Here is a 19,764-nt window from a genome sequence, read left to right on the forward strand (position 1 = left end):
GGCCTCAAGCCAAATGTTACTTAGAGAGGTCTTCCCTGACCACCCAGCCCACACTTCTGTGCCTATACTAGTTTCCTGGGGCTGCTGAAACAAATGACTGCAAAGTTGGTGACTTAAAACAACATACGTTGGCCGGGCGCGGTGGTTCACACCTGTAATCCCAGCACTTTGGGAGGCCCAGGCGGGCAGATCATGAGGTCAGGAGATCGAGACCATCCTGGCCAACATGGTGAAACCTAATCTGAACTAAAATACAAAAAAAATTAGCCAGGTATGGTGGTGTGTGCCTGTAGTCCCAGTCCCTCAGGAGGCTGAGGCAGGAGAATCGCTTGAACCCAGGAGGTGGAGATTGAAGTGAGCTGAGATCACACCACTGCATTCCAGCCTGGGCAACAGAGCAAGACTCCATCGCAAAAAGAAAACAACAAAACAAAACAAAACAAAACAAACAAAAAACATAAGTTCATTCACTCACAGTTCTGGAGGCCAAAAATCCAAACTCAAGGTGTCGGTAGGGTCATGTCTCTCTGAAGGCACTAGGAGAAAATCGGCCCCATGCCCCTCTCCTAGGGTTCTGCCAGCCATTCATGGCATTTCTTGACTTGTGGCTGCATGACTTCCAGTGGCATTGTCCTCGCTGTGTCTGTCTCAAATTTCCCTCATAAGAACACCATTAATGGGATTAGGGCACACCCTAACACCATATGGCCTCATCTTAACTTCATTACATCTGCAAAGACCTTATTTCCAAGTAAATCCACATTCATATGCACTGGGCATTAGAACTTTGACACATCCTTTTTGGGGGAGGCAGGGAACAACTCAACCCACACACAGCCACAGACATTTCCTACAATACCCTATTCTAACATCTCCATACTGCTTCTCAGTACGTGACATTATCCTATTTATTTATAAGTGTACGTGCTTATTGCCTACCCAACCCTCCCCCAACTAGAAAGAAAGCTTCTTATAGCCGTGCACCTCTCTGTCTTGTTCACAGTTGGATCTCCAGCATGTAGAAGGGAGCCCGGCACAAAGCATTGTTTTACAAAGATTTACTAACTGCCTGAACTGCCTCTGCCACTGCGGTTTTTCATTACATGGACCTACCTCACCAACCACAGGGATGAGTACGTGACCTAAGCTGACTTATCAGAACCATTTTTAAGAACAGACCCTGTGAGAGAGGGAACCATGATGTTTCCTCTGAAATCATTGCTGTGAGGATGATGTCATAGTGTTGCCAGATAAAATACAGAATGTCCAGTACACTTTTAGCATAAATAAAGATCCCATGCGATAGTTAGGATAGTGCAAATACTACTTGGGGCCTCCTTCTTCTGAAAAAGGTATTCGTTGTTTATCTGAAATTCAGCTTAACAGAGCCTTCTTTACTTTTATTTACTAAATCTGGAAACTCTATGATGTCAGTCTCAAAATACCAGAACCTTGTTGTCCACACAAGAAAGGAACAAAACCTCCCTGAGAATGAAGTCTTTGTAGAAGAAAGCAGAGTCAAAGACTAATTCCTGGTCATATTTCCTAAGCCCCTGCATCCAGCCATGCCTAAATGCTTCCTTTACCTCTGAGGCTTCTCAGTAATCTGTGTCAATAAATCCCTCATCCTTCTTATGTTTTCCTTTCCTAGGCTTTTTGAAACTAAGTTTTTGCTATTTGCAAATGAAGTTCTGGTGAATGTAAATCACCTTCCAATCAGTGCCAATTCTTGCCTTCATGATCTCCTAAAATCCATAATCCCTTGGTTTCCCTCCTAGTTTTTCCACTGCTTTCCCCAGTTATGCCCATTCCACTCTTAGTTAAGAGTAGTCTGATGTAGTCCTTTGTGTTCAGGCCAGAAAGGTCCATCTCAGCTGTCTGCCTCCAATCTGTATCATCAAGTCCATGAAGATGCAGAGGAAAGCCCCAGCAAAACACAAATCTTCTCTCTCGCTGATGCTGACCACCCTGTAAAGCATAAATGCAACGTCTTATTATGCTAAGAGGTTCCCTGTTGATCAGGTGTGAAGAATAAAAGCAACCAAAAAAGGGGAGAAAAAGGCAGGAAACCCTGTCCTACTATAGCCAAAATGTTTCTCCTGAGCCTCCAAAGAAACCACGCCCATTGCGAGGTCTGGGTCCTGCGGGTTTCTTGAGCAGCAGAATCCCAGCCTTTCATTCCCTTCTCCAGCTTTACTGCAGAGTCTTAAGGGCAGACCCAGTTGGTCATACAAAAGTGACAGCAAAAGAGAAGGTCCACAGAGCTGAGACAGCACCCCAGATGGCATCGCTTGCAGACGACTTGCGCAGTGTTCCTGCTGTAACACATATCCCTTTGGTCCTACATAATAAATCTCCTCTTGTTGATGGGACAGACAGCTAGGATTGCTACTTTTACTTTTGGCAGATCCTGATTTTATAAAGATCAGCCCTTCCATTCCAAGCAGAAGAGAAGGAACAGGCCAAGTGCTAAGGTGCCAATCCCTTAGCATCTAGGCAGGAGAAAAGAGAGAAAACGCGTATCGTTGCCAAGAGATCTGTCAAATGGTCACAGGCAGGAACATGGACCTCCATCTAAATTAAACACTCAGTCTTCTGAGCCCAGTAGTTGCCAAGCATACACTTTGTAAATCAAGACAGCATTTATTCATCCAGAAAATACTTTTCAAGGTCAGGCAATATGCAAACACTGTGCTAGGCACTTGGGAAAAAAATAATGAGAAAATGTAAACGTGGTTTGCTATGGTTTGAGGGCTTATGGCCCCTCAAAAATTTATGTTGAAAAAAAAATTTTTTTTTGAGGTGGAGTTTCGCTCTTGTTGCCCAGGCTTGAGTGCAATGGCGCAATCTCGACTCACTGCAACCTCTGCCTCCCAGGTTCAAGCGATTCTCCTACCTCAGCCTCTCAAGTAGCTGGGATTACAGGCATGCACCACCACACCCAGCTAGTTTTTGTGTTTTTAGTAGAGACGGGGTTTCACCATGCTGGCCAGAATGATCTCAATCTCTTGACCTGGTGATCCGCCCACCTCTGCTTCCCAAAGTGCTGGGATTACAAGCGTGAGCCACTGCACCCCAGCCTATGTTGAAACTTAATTCACAATATGATAGCATTAATAGGTGAGGCCTTTAATAAGCAAATAGGTCATGAGCACGTCACACTCATGGATTGATTAGTCACCTTATGAAAAGGCTGGAGACAACTAGTTAGACCCTTTTGCCCTCCTGCTCTTCTGCCATGGAAGGACATGGTGTTCATCCTCTTCAGAGGACACAGCCACAGGAGTTATCTTGGGAGCAGAGACCAGGTTCTCTCCAGGCACCAAACCTTATGGCACCTTGACGTTAGACTTCCCAGCCACCAGAACTGAAAGAAATGAGTTTCTATCATTCATAAACTATCCAGTCTCAGTACTTTGTTACTGCAACAGGAATGGAATAGACACTGTCCCTCATCCTTGCAACTTCTCTAGTTGGAAAAATAGGCATCAGTCACATAAATGCTTAAGTAAATGAAGACATTATTGCGGTAACAGAGAGAAACATAAAATATGAGAAAAATTAGAAAGATTCAACAGACTTCATTCAATGTTCAACAAATATTTGTTGCACCTCTGCTGGGTGCCAGACATTGGTGTGGGTGCTGGGGTGACAACCTCACTTTATTCAACAAAAGTTTGGATTGCTTTATTAACTGGAATTATTTATCCACCTGATAGAAAAGATCATTTCACTCTTAGCTTGTGCAATGAATGTTCCTCCATTGAGTTGCTGGCTTTCTGGTTACCTTCAGCCCAGAATGTAGGCCTGCCATACCTATTAGTCTAAGCTCACAGAAATCAAGGGTCTGCAATCAGTCACTAGGCTCTTGGGAAAGCAGGGCACAGGCAAATGAGAACTTAAATCAGAATGGAGCAGGCTGTTATTTTGTTTTTGGACTCCATCTGTGATACTGGTAGAATTTAGAGAATTACAGAGTAGAATTGATGTAGTATCCAACTTGTTAGCATTCAGGAGCTCTACACTTTGCTGATGATTCATGAGGTGGGAAGTTGGGGGTTTTAACTGCTTTATATTAGCATTTGCATCTTAAAAAATATTCCTAGATTCTATGGCTTCTCTCCAAGTTTGACGGTCCTGTGAGACTTTGACTTCAGACTCACCAACTACAGTCAGCTGAGGAAAACCCAGTGGTTATTTCTTTGCCATGAAAGTGCCCTTGCTCTGCCTACAGAGCATTCTGGCTGTTTGCCCAGACACAAAATTCTCAAAAACGTGTAAACTTAGAAAGTATTCTCCAGCTGCTCTGGACTTCAGCATCTCAGGTTTTCGTTAAGAGTCTTTCAACTGCATGTGAAACAATCCACTTTAAATTAGGTTAAAGGAAAAATGTAAAGGGGGAAGGGAAGGGGTTTATTAGGAGTATACAAGTACATCTCACAGAATCCATGGGTGCAGAGCCCGGAAGAGTCCCCTGAGGGTCTGGAACCGGAAATTGGAAAAGCCCACAATAAATAAGATAACCACAACTAGATCTCCTCTGTGTCCCCAACAACTCTCATCTCAGCTGAACTCTGCAGCATCTGGTTCATTCTTTTCTCTCTGAAAAAACACGTCTCTTTGCTCTGTGTGCAAGATGGAAGATAGCTACTCTACAGTTCCTGCATTTCCATCCTTTCACCTTCAAGCCACATCAGACACCAACTAGCTGCCATTTTCCTCTAAAATTCTAAAGTTCTGCCACTTAGTCGTTTAACCACAATGTATGAGGTGCCTACGATGTGCCAGACTCTGTCCTAAGACAGTAGATATAACCACTCATTGAATTAGCCCCTCAAAAACCTCAACACATCAATGTTATTAGGGTCTTACGATTGGGTCCAAGACATAATCTCTTTCCACACCTGTGTACTAAATAAGTTGAGAGACAAGAACAAGAATATCAGGCCAAAATACAATGTTTATTATTAATAAAGACTAGGTTGGAAGACATGAGTTCTATTCATAGACAGGTGAGCCCTCTAATTCCGAAATCCAGAATTTAAGCAATGTACCCTCTCAGACAACTATCCCAGCAGGGGAGAATTTTCAAGCCCTATGCAGACATAAGACTCACTGCCTCAAGCAGCTGCTTAGAACTCATTTACCCTAAGGGCAGTTTATGTTCAAGGAGAAACAGAAAGAGCTGAGTTGAGCATGGTAACTTCACTTTTCCTATTTACCAAATACAGAAATCACTTCACCTTTCCTAGGGCAAAGTGGCAGAGAGAGGCCAGAAGTGGTAAAACTAACTAAGCTGCTTCCACATGGAAGAAAACATTAAGAATGGCAAAAGCATTTTCCATCCCCAAACAACCATATTTAATATTCCTTTGCTTTTATCACTTAATCTTCTTAAATCTGTCATTCAAAAGTCTGATTTCCTTTACTTTGTTTAATTGAGTGGACATGTTTTTCTGCTGATATTTTCGAAGGTTTGATTTTTGGGTTGTTATTATTCTAGTGGTTGTCTTTATAATTATTATGACTTCAATACTTATTCCTCTATTCTCTAGTCCGTGCCTGGCAACTCCCTACCACATGCCCTTCCTGTTCCTTACCACCCTATTTTAGTGGATTATTATATGTTTAAATATCACATCTGTGACATGGTATCTTTTGCCCTCTGGCTGTGAAGGATTAGAATGACAGCATATATTACAATATATTTTACCATTTTTCTTCCCTCTTCTCCTTTCAGCTTTTCTTAATGAAATCATTTCTACACTGGGAGAGCTTATAAGGTTTTGTTCTGCAATCATAATCTTCAAATTTACTTTAGTCTCGGTCCTACTGTTACATGGAATTTCACACTCACCATAAGTCCTATTTCCATACTTCCAACTTTCATTCTGAAGTTCATCCTCTAGTGGATTCTCAGGAAATACATTCTCTAAGTTACTGCATGCTCAAGAATATCAGTCTTCTGCCCTTATACACAAGCAACAGTTCTGCTGTGTTTTTTAAAAAGTATCATTTTTTCTTATAGATTTTATAAGCACTGCTTCACTGCTCTCCAAATTTGAATTGCCATGGAGAAGACTGAGAACTTTAAGTGACTTGATACTTTCCTTGGTTGCCTAAAGTATTGATTCTTACCTTTGAAGTCTAGTAAACCTAACCAATATATGTCTCAAGGTTTATTATTGTAGGCCAATGTCTCCAGGGTATGTCTGTCCCTTCATATATAAATATGCATAATATATATATGCATATATATTATATATAAATATATATTATAATATAATATATGTGTTTACATATAAAATTATTTTTCTGATTTATTTTAAAGATATATTTTATCACCATGTTAAAACAAACTCCAAAAGCAAAATAGAAATGTCCGTTACAAGTATGTTGTATCTTCTTTATTCATCTTCCATTGCCATCATTTTTTTTTTCTAATCCATTTTAACCCTCTGTCCTTGAGCATTTTACTTAAATCACTTTTCTTAATCCTCTCCTCTAGGTCACTTATTACGTTTTCAGCCATGCATAGTCTTTATTTATGTGTCTCTTCCAATAGGAAACCTTCATTTTTGTGAGGGTTTTATTTTTATTCCTTTTCTGAGTCCTGCCAGTACATACTTAAACTTTCGTTTTGTTTTATTTTACTTTATTTTCTAAGAACTATTGTATAACCATTTTACACTTGATTTTATGAAGGCAATTGTTTCATTGGGGTGTTTTTTAAAACCTAGTAATAAAATATCTTTTAAAGTTTACTACTTTTACGATAGAATCATAAAGCCATCAAACTTTGCTTGATCTTGAAAAGATCAACCATTCAACCACTGCCCCCTCAACACACACTCACTTACATACAAAGAAAGCATTTCCAACCTCACCACCACAAACTTCCTTGGAAATCCACATCATCCCTATAGTCCTATTTATGTCAGACACCACCAGAATTCTAAGATTCTGTGCATATAATTACTTATCATTTGGGCTCTCAATTCCATGTGGCAAAATATGTTCCTTAATCTAACCACTCACCTATCTTCTTTTCTGGAAAATGTCCTCTGGAACTCATAGTCCATTATCAACAAAATCTCTTATATTCTCAACATCTCTGAATTATCCCTTCATCTTCCTCCCCTAAGTGAAAACTGGCTGCACCTAAGGACAGTTTATCTCCTACAAAGCTTTCCAAAGATGGCTGATCTTCCCCATATTCCTCTATATCATTGAACCTGAAGGTATGATGTTTGCCCCTTTTGTTTATTGTTGCTTTTTTAAATACAATTTACACCCCTTCCCCCTAAAAAAAAAAAAAAAAAACCTTGGATTTGAAGATTATACTATCAGATTATACCACTCACTACCTTTCCTTTTTGTAGTCATCTATACAAACCTGGGCCAATCCCCTTCATCCCTCAAGGATTTTAGCCTCAAGGGCATTGCAACTCCCTCCAGTAGTATTCTGAGTGATTTCAATATTCTTTTTTTTTTCTTTTCTTTTTAAGACAGAGTCTCGCTTTCTTGCCCAGGCTGGAGTACAGTGGCACGATCTTGGCTTACTGCAACCTCTGCCTCCCAGGTTCAAGTGATTCTCCTGTCTCAGCCTCCGGAGTAGCTGGGATTACAGGCGTGTGCCAACACAACCAGCTAATTTTTGTACTTTTAGTAGAGATGGGGTTTCACCATGTTTTCTAGGCTGGTCTCGAATTCCTTACCTCAGGCAATCCACCCACCTCGGCCTCCCAAAGTGCTTGGATTACAGCACAAGCCACCACGCCCAGCCATGATTTCAATATTCTTATGTGTGATCTTCCCAGTACCATGGTCTCCAAGGTTCTCTGTCTCTTCTATTTCAGTAATTTAATTCCCCCCTTAACTTAGTTCGTCATTCTTATAATCACAGGTAGATCTTATCATCAATATTAATTGCACCCACCCCACCTTCTTGAACCCAGTTTCAGGCATCTTTAGTCTTACTTTCTTTAAGCTTTCCTGCTCATTCATTCTATTATCTCAACATCACTAATTGCTTAATTTAATGAGGACTTTCAATGTACTGATTCAACCACCATTTGACTCCCACTTCACACATACACACACACACACACACACACACACCCACTGACTGGGTTCACCTTAAGCCTATCACCCCTAAATTCACATCAGCCCTTTAGAAGCACTCAGTAATCATAACTTTCCTTAGCTCTTTCATTCTCCCGCCCTCCTAGACAATAATTTTGCCATTTCTTATTTCTACCCTAACCTCCCACAACTCTTTCATTACCTTACTCTCAGTTTATAATGATGTTTTCTATTTCTTTGAAAAAATAAAAGCAACGAGAACTCCAACATACTCCTTCCACCACATACATGAAACTATCAGGTTCATTCTCATATACTGTGTTTCCTTCTGTTGTCAAAGATGAACTGCACATGTTCCCATCAAAAGCCAAATCCTTCTCCTGTGCAATGGATCCCATCTTGTCTCACCTCCACAAGAAAATAGCTCTTGGCTGGGCACCGTGGCTCACTCCTGTAATCCCAGCACTTTGGGAGGCCAAGGCGTGCAGATCACTTGAGGTCAAGAGTTCAAGACCAGCTTGACCAACGTGGTAAAACCCCATCTCTACTAAAAATACAAAACTTAGCTGGGCATGGTGGTGCGTGCCCGTAGTCCCAGCTACCTGGGAGCTGAAACAGGAGAATCACTTAAACCTGGGAGGCAGAGGTTGCAGTGAACCTTAATAGCACCATTGCACTCCAGCTTGGGCAACAAGAGTGAAACTCCATCTTAAAAAAATAAAAATTAAAAAAAAAGAAAAGTTTTCATATTTGACTACTCTTATTCCTACATTATCAAAATCTCTCCTGTAGATAATTACCATCAGCACACTAACCTGCTTATGCGCCTCAGCCACATCTTCCTGCAGCCACTACCCTGTTACTCTGTTCCCTTTTGTAGCAAAACTCACGGTCATCAATCTTGGTTAGGCTCAGCTAACTAGTTCTGCTGCTGCACTTAACTGGGCTAACTCATGTGTCTAAGGTCTGCTGCTGGTCAGTTCAGCAGCTCTGCTTTTTGAGACTGCGAAACTCACAGGGCACTTCTTCACCTCTCATTCTCTTTTGACATCATCCAGCTGGTTTCCATCTCCACCAGTTTTCCATGTCCAAGTAAATGTCATTTCATCCTTCAACTTGCTCAAAAAAAAAAAAAAAAAAAAAAAAAGTTGGGGTGGAGCTTTGTTTTGTCTGCCTTGCCTCACCTGCAGACTGTCTTCTGAATTTATGATTCGTCTATGTGAATTTTTTTATTCAGCCCTGTCTTCTTTTTCAGGCCAAACTGGGCAACCAAAGCTCCTGACGTCGACCACACAACCATTTCCATTGCTCCATGTAAGGGCTTGCTGGGTTTGCCCTCTGGGTGTGCCCGGTATTTAGAGAAATGTGTTTGGCAATATTCTCCTGATATCTGCAACTATGAGCAGCTTTTCTCTTTGCTCCCTCATCTTATTTAATCTTCACTGCATGTGGCAGCTATTCTCTACGTATTGTGGTTTAGGGTTATGGATGTCCCTTGGTTTCATCGGAAGTGGAGAGCTCCTTTCTTTCCAGGTGGTCTTTGTTGCTGTGAGGGTGACCTCCAAGAGGAGAAAGAAGAAATACTCTCTATATTCACTATTTTAAAACTAGAAATTACAAGAAATAGGATGAGTCATTTACTTTTAAGATGACAAATCTGACCACAGTATGTAGCAAGAGGCAGGATATATTAGTTAATCAGGGTTCTCCAGATAAACAGAACCAATAGAACAAATGAAAGAGGGGAGAGGGGGATGTTAAAGTATTGGCTCACACGATTACAGAGGCTGAAAAGCTTCACAATCTGCCCTCTGCAAGCAGGACACCCACCACTGATGCAGTTCAAAGGCCTGAGAGCTGGAGAACCAGTGGCATAGATTTCAATCCAGTGCTGGAGGCTTGAGAACTAGTAGTGCTGAGAGCAGGAGAAGATTGATGTTGCAACTCAAGCAGTGAGGCAGGTGAGAATTCAGTCTTCCTCCACCTTTTAAAAAATCCATTTATCATTTGAGAGCAGCCTGGCCAACATGGTGAAACCCCATCTCTACTAAAAATGAAAATTAGCTGGGCATGATGTCAGATGGCTGTAATCCCAGCTACTCGGGAGGCTGAGGCAGGAGAATCGCTTGAATCTGGGAGGCGGAGGTTGCAGTGAGCCAAGATCATGCCATTGCACTCCAGCCTGGGCAACAGAGTGAGACTCTGTCACACGCACACATACATACAAAAATGTATTCAGGCCCCCAGTGGATTGTTTCATGCCCACGCACATTGTGGAGGGTAATCTTTACTCAGCTCACCAATTCATGTGTTAATCTATCCATAAACTCCCTCACAGAAATAATTTTTTATCAAGCATCTAAGCATTTCTTGGCCCAGTCAAACTGACAAATAAAATTAGCCATCACTAATTTTGGGAAAGCCATCTGGTAATAGCAGAAAATCTAAAGGAAGCTAATTGGAAGTAGAGCCTGAAGAAGTCAGAGGAGAATTGAGCCAAATGGGAGCCTTTGATTCCTTTAGAGATGTGGCTACTCCAATGTGCCAGTAAGGGCTCAAATGTAGGTGACAAAAAAACCAAAGCAGTTTAAATTAAAAAAAAAAAAAAAAAAAGGTTGGGGGGGGTGTCTATGTGAGACAGGAAATCAGGAGCTTATGAAATCATTAGAAGGGCTGAAGAAATAAGTTCTAGGTAAGAAATGATTTGGAATGTCTCTAGAAGAGCATCCCAGAGCTGACCTGCCAAGAGAATCTCTGCAGCAGAGGGGCTGTTAGGGAAACAGAAAGCCAGTGTTCTAACTACTGCTTCCAGGATCTCATCATGTGAGCCATAATCTAGGTATCTCAGGCCCAGTGCCAAACTTATGGGGTCCAGGAACAATTCTCCTTAACGGAAGTTTGGGGTTCAGGATGCTGCCATGAGAACGTTGAGCTCCAGAGCCAGAGTAAGTCCAGATCCTGGCAAAATACACACTTGATTTATTTCCTCTGCCTCCTTCCACTTACATTAGTTGTGAACCCAAGTCTCACATGTATCTGGCTGGGATAACCTTACATCAAAAATTATACCTTCAACTGAGGAAGCAGTATTTAGATGCCCAAACTTTAGATGCCCAGTCTTTAGATGCCAAAGCTTGACAGTTTTGTCAAGTACAGAAAAGCACGTAAGAAAAAATTTGGAGCAGATGATGAACAAAACTACCCAAAATGCTCAGCTTTGGTCAAATTTTCTTCTCCTCCCTACTGAGCTCACTTTATCAATCCTTTAGCTGCTATAAACACCAATTTCCTCAATCCTCTTTCCCTAACCCACAGTCCTCTCCCACAAATATCTTTGTTACTCTGTATTACATATTGTCATGTTTGCTTATTCTGATAGCCATAGGTATTTACCTATATACTTATGGTATATACTTACTATATATAAGTATATACTTACGGTATATATATACCATAGGTATATAACCCCTATTTTGTGAATGAGGATACTGAGGTCCAAAAAAGTGAAATACATTGTCCAAGGTCACCCAGCCAGTCAATGATGAAATTGAGACTTAACCTCGTGATCTGACTCTAAATCTCATTTTCTTTCTTCTACCTGTTAAGTCATTGAACGTCTGTGACTATGTCTCCTTCTAAATTGAGAAGGAAACCCAAAACCAGTCTCTCCTGGGCAAGCAAAACAAATGGGTTTCTTAATCACTCTTTCTTTCTGGGGCCTCTTTAGGCTGAACTCCTCACTGCTCATACCCAGATGGTTAATGTTGCTGCCAACCAGGCTGAGGGCTACACGTAACATTACTCTCTTCTTAAGGGTCTGCCATCTTACATTGTATTTTGCCTGTGTGGACCATCAATCAAGTTTTCTCTGACTAGTAAAAGTTATTGATGATCACTTGCTCCTGAATGTCTAAAAAAGAACCTTCTGGTCTTTCCAAGTCACAGGCCTTATTCAGTCAGTAAGCACTGATTAGAGCCTTTCCTGGTCCCAACCTTTCCTGATAACCGTAACTTTCTTCTATGAACCTTGTCAAGTTAAACTTCTCATTATTCCTGAACATACCCCTGGTTCATGCCTTTGCTGATACTAAGTCTCTCCGCCTGGATTTTTCTTTTCCTTTTCAATGGCTAGGAATCTAGTTCTTAATCCATCTTGCAAGATTTTTAATCCCTTGCTTTTCCACAATATTTCCTTTGAACTCTATAACAGAAGTGAATTCTTCTACTTTTGAATGATTTTGACATTTCTATCTCTCTTACAATACCCCTGACTTCCTACTTGTTATTAAATAAACATGATGTAAGTTGAATCGCCAGCCATAAATGTTTTATCTCCCTGTGGTAATTAATATTGTATAACCACAGTTTTGGCATAGCCAGAAGTACTCTGCTTTGGGCTTGAATAGGTGACTTGCTTTGGCCACTAGGATTGTTAGAGAATGTATGATAAGAAGAGGCTTGAAGTGCACTGGCATAGTTGGGCCTGGCCTTTTGCATTTCTGCTCTTTGCCAGGAGAATGTCCTGAGGACAGATGTTGGTCCAAGGAGGATGAGAGGCACATGAGTATATCTGCATTCCAAACTGTAGCATAGAACCAAGCCTAGCCTCATCTAGATTAGCCAAACCCCACCCAATTCAACATATATGTGAGCAAAATATGCAGCAGTAACGGACTAAAATACCCATCAGAGCAATTTTATCTCTTTTACTAGATTGTGCATTCCAAGAAGGCAAGCTTTCTGTCTTATTCTTTCTACAGCTTTGTAACAACATCTAAACATCATAGGAAGCTTACTATCTGTCATGTGAAAAAACTGAGGCCAGCAAGGTTTAATAAGTTATCTCAGGAAGATGCAAATCAAAACCACAATGGGATCACCTCACACCTGTTAGGATGACCATTATTTTAAAAAAAAAAGAAAAAAAGATAACAACCTTTGGCAAGGGTGTGGAAAAAAGAGAACTCTTGTATACTGTTGGTGGAAATGTAGATTGGTGCAGCCATGACAAAAAAACAATATAGAGATTCCTAAAGACATATCATATGACCCATCAATCCTCCTTCTGGGCGTAAAGCCCACAGAAATGAAATCGCCATCTTGTCAAGATGTCTGCACTCTAATGTTCATTGCAGCATTATTCACAATAGCAAGATATAGAAACCACCTAAGTGTTAACAGATGAATGAATAAAGAAAATGTGGTGTATACACACACACACACATACATACAATGGAATATTATTCAGCCTTTAAAAAGAAGGAAATTCTGCCACTTGCAACAATATGAATGAAACAATTATGCCTAGTAAAACAAGCTAGATAGAAAGAAAAATGTCACGATTTCAACTACTTGTGGAATCTTAACAAAAAAAAAAAAAAGGAAATATACAGAGTAGAGGTCAAGCATGGTGGCTCATGCCTGTAATTCCAACACTTTGGGAATCAGATGTAGGAGGATCACTTAAAGCTAGTAGTTCAAGACCAGCCTGGGTAACACAGTGAGACTTCATCTATACAGAAGAAGAAGAAGAGGAAGAAAGAGAAGGAGGAGGAGGAGGAGCAGGAGGAGAAGGAGAGGGAGAAGGAGAGGGAGAAGGAGAGGGAGAGGGAGAGGGAGAGGGAGAGGAGGGGAGGGGAAGGGGAGGGGAAGGGGAGGGGAAGGGGAGGGGAAGGGGAGGGGAAGGGGAGGGGAAGGGGAGGGGAAGGGGAGGGGAAGGGGAGGGGAAGGGGAGGGGAGGCGGAGGAAGGAGCAGGAGGAGGAGGAAGGGGGAGTGGGAGGGGGAGGAGGAAAAGGAAGGAGGGAAGGAAGGAAGGAAGGAGGGAAGGAAGGAAGGAAGGAGGGAAAGAAGGAAGGAAGGAAGGGAATGGAAGGGAAGGAGGGAAGTAGGAAAGGAAGGAAGGGTAGAAAAGTGGTTGCAGAGGCAGGGGAGATTGGGGATACCTACGTAAAAGAGTGAAAAGTAGCAGTCACATAGGATGAATAAGTCTAGAGATCTAATGAGGACTATAGTTAATTAATATTGTATTCTACACTGGATATTTGTGAAGAGAGTAGATTTTAGGTACTCTTAGAAAAAAGAAAGTAACTATGTGAGATTATTTACATCTTAATTTACTCCACTGCAGTAATCACTTCACTATGTATGTATAGGTGTGTAAGTATGCATGTGTGTGTGTCATTTTTTACAGCTTAAATATATACAATAAAAAATTACAGTGGCTATCAAAACTACAATTGTTGAAAATTTTTATCGTGTCATTAATAAAATAGTAAATTAAAAATAAAGCATGCTGTTTGTAAATAATAAATTCTCATTATTTTTAAAATTTGGTTTTATAATTTGTCTGTTAAATTTAATAACTGAATCACAATTAGAATTAATGTAAAAATTTAATATTTTTCCCAGATGAAAGCTCTAGGTATAAAAAAAATTGCACTGTAATTTCGGCATATCAAGTTAAACTTAATTTTTAAATTTCAAGGCATGCAAACAAAAACATGAGGAATCTGGGGAGAAAATTATTTTAGAACAAAAAATAAATAAATGAAGAAATAAACCATAAAAAATAAGTTATCTAAAGTTACATAATGAAGTAGTAACAGAGATGGGGTTCAAATTCAGGCAGCCTGACTCTAGAGGCTTGATGCAATATGTCTATATAAATAAAGGATGTTCAAGAAAATATTTGGGGATGGGAAGGAGAAAGGGACAGAGAAAGGTAGAGAAATGCAATAATTTTTGTTGTATTTTAAAAGAATATTTTTATATTTGCTACTGAGTTTTTTAAAGCATAACTGTCATTATAATTTAAACCCTTAAAGATGATGCTTATCATTAGACTGTCCAGGATTTTTTTTTTTTTTTCTGTACAACCACCTGACCATCCTTTTCTTTTTTCTTTTGACGGAGTCTCACTCTGTGGCCAGGCTGGGGTGCAATGGCACAATCTTGGCTCACTGCAACCTCTGCCTCCTGGGTTCAAGTGATTCTCCTGCCTCAGCCTCCCAAGTAGCTGGGATTACAGGCACCTGCCACCACACCCAGCTAATGCACCTGACTATCTTTTAGGGAGCACTTTGACCCACATGTCTTGGAGAGGTATACTCCTGGTAAGACCCTCCCACTGCAGAGCTTCTCTATATAGAGAGAGTCTCCTTCCTCCTACAATAGTATAGCCAAGGGCAGGGCTTGTGACACAAGCTGACCAACTGGCTGCTCTCTCCAGGACTCAGGTGAGTGATGGAAAGAGGAGATGCAATCAATCATCACAGAAATAGTGTGCATGCCGGACTCATTCCTTGGAAACCGTGGTTGGGGCTCCTGCTGTGAGGTCCCCAGAGCTCCCCCAGCTCCTCCCAATTTCCCTGCCCAGTCCCCCAGCCTCCCTTAGATCTGTGGATTATCCACATTCTTCCAGTAAACACCCTTTCACTTAAGAAATCCAGCTTTGCTTTCTGTTGCTTGCAACCCACAACCCTGATTGGTTTTATTTCTTTTTCCCAAAACAATCTCTGTAGTTTACAAAACTGGATGCTCCATTGGCCTGAATTCAAGAAAAGGCCATGAGAAAGGCTAAATGACCTAGGTTTTAAAAGAAGCAAGTTCATGAGGCAAGCTTGCTTGTGAGCTGCTCTTTTGCCATTGAGGTCAGCATGACATCAGCTCTGGGCCCAATAGCCCAGGGTCTGAAAACATCCCATGAATACATGAGACAACAATCAACATGATCTATTTAACATCTTCTGTTGCTGATCACAGAATGTTAAAACTAGACAGCATCTTAAAGAACATCTAGTCCACCTCCCTTGTTGAACAAATGAAAATAAATGAGGACCTGTCCAGCACTGAAAACTAAGCGGCAGAACTGAGACTATCTTGTGGGCCTCTTGATTCCCAGCCAGGTCCCTTTTTGTCCCACTACCTGCTGTGCATCTGCCCAAATGTTTTGCTCTTGAATGTTTTGTTCAAATACTGAACAAGTAGTGTTGTGACTAAGAGCACAGTTTGCGGGGACAGACCACTGGGCTCATGTCTCAGCGAAGCCACTTACCTACTCTCTGGGAGAATCACTTGCCTGTCTGCACCTCAGTTTACTAATCTGTCAAATGGGAATATGAAAATATGTGCCCCATAAGATTGTTATGAGTAACAAGTACCATAAATAGCTGAGTACTGCACATATAGCAAGTACTCAATGAATATTTGAGATATTTATGATTACTCCTAAAATAATTGATCTGGAATATTAAGTATTCTTTATTTTAGCAAAGAGAAAATAAGGTGCAAAGATACAGGGACCTGACCAAGGTCAAAATGTTCTCACAAACCCTGACTAAAGATTGTGTCCTCCGCCCGCCACAAAGTCATAGGTTGAAATCTAATCCCGATTGTGATAGTATTTGGAGGTGGGGTCTTTTGGAAGTGAAAACAACTTTGGTATGTGATGAGGTCATGAGGATGGAGCCCTCACAAATGGGGTTAATGCTGTTACAGAAGAGACCCCATAGAGCTCCCTTGTCCCTTCTACCATGTGAGGACACAGTGAAAAGATAGCCATCCGTGAACCAAGAAGTAGACCATCACTAGACACTGAATCTGCTGGTGACTTGCTTTCTCAGCCTCCAGACTTCTCAGACTCTGGAACTGTGAGAAAGAAGTGTTTGTTGTTCAAGCTGTTTAGTCTGTGGTTTTTCTTATAGCAGCCCAAATGGACTAAGATACCACACATGTCCCATCCAAGCCTAGAACGCTTTCAGGAGCAATTGACAGAAAATCTCCGTCTAACAAAAGAATTATTGACTTCTGTAACTGAAAAGGATGCTTGCTGACTTGAGTCATGTTGGGTCCAATTCCTTACACAATTAACTCTTTGTCTCTGTCTCTGTCTTTCTCTCTCCTTCTACCCCTTTCCCATCTCTTGGCCTTATTTCCCACGGAGCTGGCTTCACCCTTAAATCCTTCACTCATGGAGATTTTTGCATCCCCAGGCTTAAATTATCTTTATAGATAATGAACCCTGTGGGGAAAAAAAAGAGCTATGGTTTTTTCATTTATTCCTGATAAGTTCTGGAATTCATGCCAATTGGGCTAACTAAAGTGAGGTGTTCAAGCATGAACCAAACACGCTGACCAGGAGCACTTCAGTGATTGTCCAAGCCTGACTCATGCACTTATTGCTGGATCTGCATAGGATGGGGTCACTCCCACTTACATCACATAGACAGGGTGTAGGAAATGGAGCCAATGCCAGAAGAAGAGAGGATGGGAGATGTGTACTGGCAAATGCAGCCAGCATTGGAAGCCCTACCTTTTGAATCTTCTCCATTTTGGAAAGACCCCAAAGGTACCCTGTTTACCATCAATTCTCTTCCCCTTTTGCTTTCTCCATTCTATTCCTCAGTCTGCTTACATTGCCTCCTTAGGACTTAAAAACTCAACTCCCCTGTAGATTCCTACGGGATCTCTAGTCCCAAATACGAGCTCCAGTCACTGAGTACAACTCCCTGCACCAAATACAAATGTGGTAACCAATAAGCACAGCTATTCTTGAAGCAGGTCTGGAGGCTTAGCAAAGAGGGTAACTTACTTTTCTTTAGCACCTCAGGTCCCTCCTGGGTCAGAGACTGCTGGCTCCAGCACTGGCCTCACACCCCAGCAGCTGGGATCCTCTAAAGATGAAACAGTGGGGGCTCAGATGTTCTAAGAGCCAGCACAGCTTTGAACACTGCAGGGGAAGTCAGAGTCATGCTCTCCTACTGAGAATAGCATTTTTAGAGCAAGCACTGCTACTTGCTTATTCAGAAGGCTTGGGGCCATGGGAAGGGGCACATGCTTTGGAGGTGCACAGTCTAATAACAGGTCCACTGGTCTGTAGTCAGGTGACCTTAGGGAGGGCGCCTAGCCTCTAAGAAGTCCCAGTATTCTAGTCTGTAAAATAGGAGCATGATACCTACCTTCCGGGGATAATGGTGATGTAAGCATTAAATGATAAAAATGTATGTGTTGACCTCTAGAGGTTACTCCACATGCTTTGGTCGCTACCCCTGTTCCTCCCCACCCCACTTTCCCCAACACACATACCATTTCTGCTCTTTAGGGGTGAGTCAGGATCTAGGAAAAATATCTCCACCCCCCTCAAAAGGAGAGGTGCCAAGCTGGTGAATTAGATTCCAAGGCACAATTGGACTATGCATTCTAAGGTATAGATGCACCAGGTCTCTGCTCCTCTTTATCTCTTTATGGTAAGGGCTGGGGCTGCCTCTGAATTCAAGGCTCTCAATCCAATTCTCTCCCTCCTAATATCTACTGGTCCAGGTTAAGAAAGACTAAGGGTGGCAGCTCCAGGCGTTGTAGCTGATGATTTTCTTCTGTTTCTCAACTTTATATTCTCTAGCGCTGGAGAGAAGCCTTGTCTCATTGCAGTGGCATGTTCTGATGCCCTGGTCTGAGTTTAAGAGACACAGTATTTTGCTGCTCCAGTTTTGGTTGCTTAGCTGTCTTTACAGAAAGAAATATAAACTTTTGCTTCAAGGGTTGGCCCTTGGGCCAAATAGGGCCCAACATGGGTTTTTGGAAATAAAGTTTCATTGGAACACGGCCATACACATTCATTTACAAATTGTCTGCTATGGATGCTTCTGTGCTCCAGTGGCAGAGTCAAGTATAATATCTGCAGGAGACCATATAGCCTGCAAGACCACAAATATGTATTATCTTTTCCTTTACTGAAAAATTTTGCAGGCCCTGACTTACATAGCCCAGCCCACCCCACTAGACTTCAACTTCAGGGTTTAGGACCAAGCCCCACCAACTAATAAACATCACTTTTCTATCTTTCTTTAGTCATATCTCCTTAAAAGATTATGTAATTGGTCTTAGAAAGTAATTTGGACATGTCTAGGTCTCCAGGCCATAGGGTCTAAATTTATCATCACTTTCAACAATATTAAAGTGCTTACTACTTCATGCATTTTCACGTAAATTGACTGTTGTTATTATTTTAATCATTCACAGATTCATGGTAACGGGAGTAAAGGGCCTTCTAGCATGAATGTAGCCCGTTGTACTGTCTGCAGAGTCTCATGTAGCTGAGTTCAGTAACAGTTCCTCTGCTTGCTAGCTATATGACGTTGGGCAAAAACTTAGCCTTTCTTGGCCTCAGTGTTCTCTTCCATAAAGTAGAGATGAATAGAAATGGACTTCCAAGTCATTATAAAGATATGTGATATGAGATTACAGATGCCATGCAATTAGCACAGTGCTTGGCATATTATAGATACTAATTATAAGTCATTTACCCTTGACTCTAATTACCCTTCTGGTAATATGATGACACCTTTCTTTTTTATTTTTAGACGGAATCTCGCTGTGTAGCCCAGGCTGGAGTACAGTGGTGTGATCTCAGCTCACTGTAACCTCTGCCACCTGGGTCCCGGTTCAAACAATTCTCCTCCCTCAGCCTCCCGAGTAGCTGGGATTACAGGCATATACCACCATGCCCAGCTAATTTTTGTATTTTTAGTAGAGATGGAGTTTCACCATGTTGGCCAGGCTGGTCTTGAACTCCTGACCTCAAGATCTGCCTACCTCAGCCTCCCAATTATATGATTGAATCTTCAGCCCAGTTCCATGAAATGGCCACTGCTAAATATGTGTCCTGCCCAGACAGTGCCCAG

General features: G+C 41.5%; 1 long non-coding RNA gene across 2 annotated transcripts in view; it reads right to left on the reverse strand.

Annotated features, from left to right (window-relative positions):
• Positions 1–19,764, reverse strand: part of LOC144332232 (uncharacterized) — a 198,277-nt gene that overhangs the window by 27,389 nt on the left and 151,124 nt on the right. For both annotated transcript variants that reach the window (XR_013400133.1, XR_013400132.1), the window contains exon 6: positions 17,676–17,813. This is a non-coding gene — a long non-coding RNA (uncharacterized LOC144332232). The remainder of the gene's footprint in view (positions 1–17,675; positions 17,814–19,764) is intronic.

The sequence above is a fragment of the Macaca mulatta genome, chromosome 10 (assembly GCF_049350105.2).
Source record: "Macaca mulatta isolate MMU2019108-1 chromosome 10, T2T-MMU8v2.0, whole genome shotgun sequence".
Taxonomy (NCBI): domain Eukaryota; kingdom Metazoa; phylum Chordata; class Mammalia; order Primates; family Cercopithecidae; genus Macaca; species Macaca mulatta.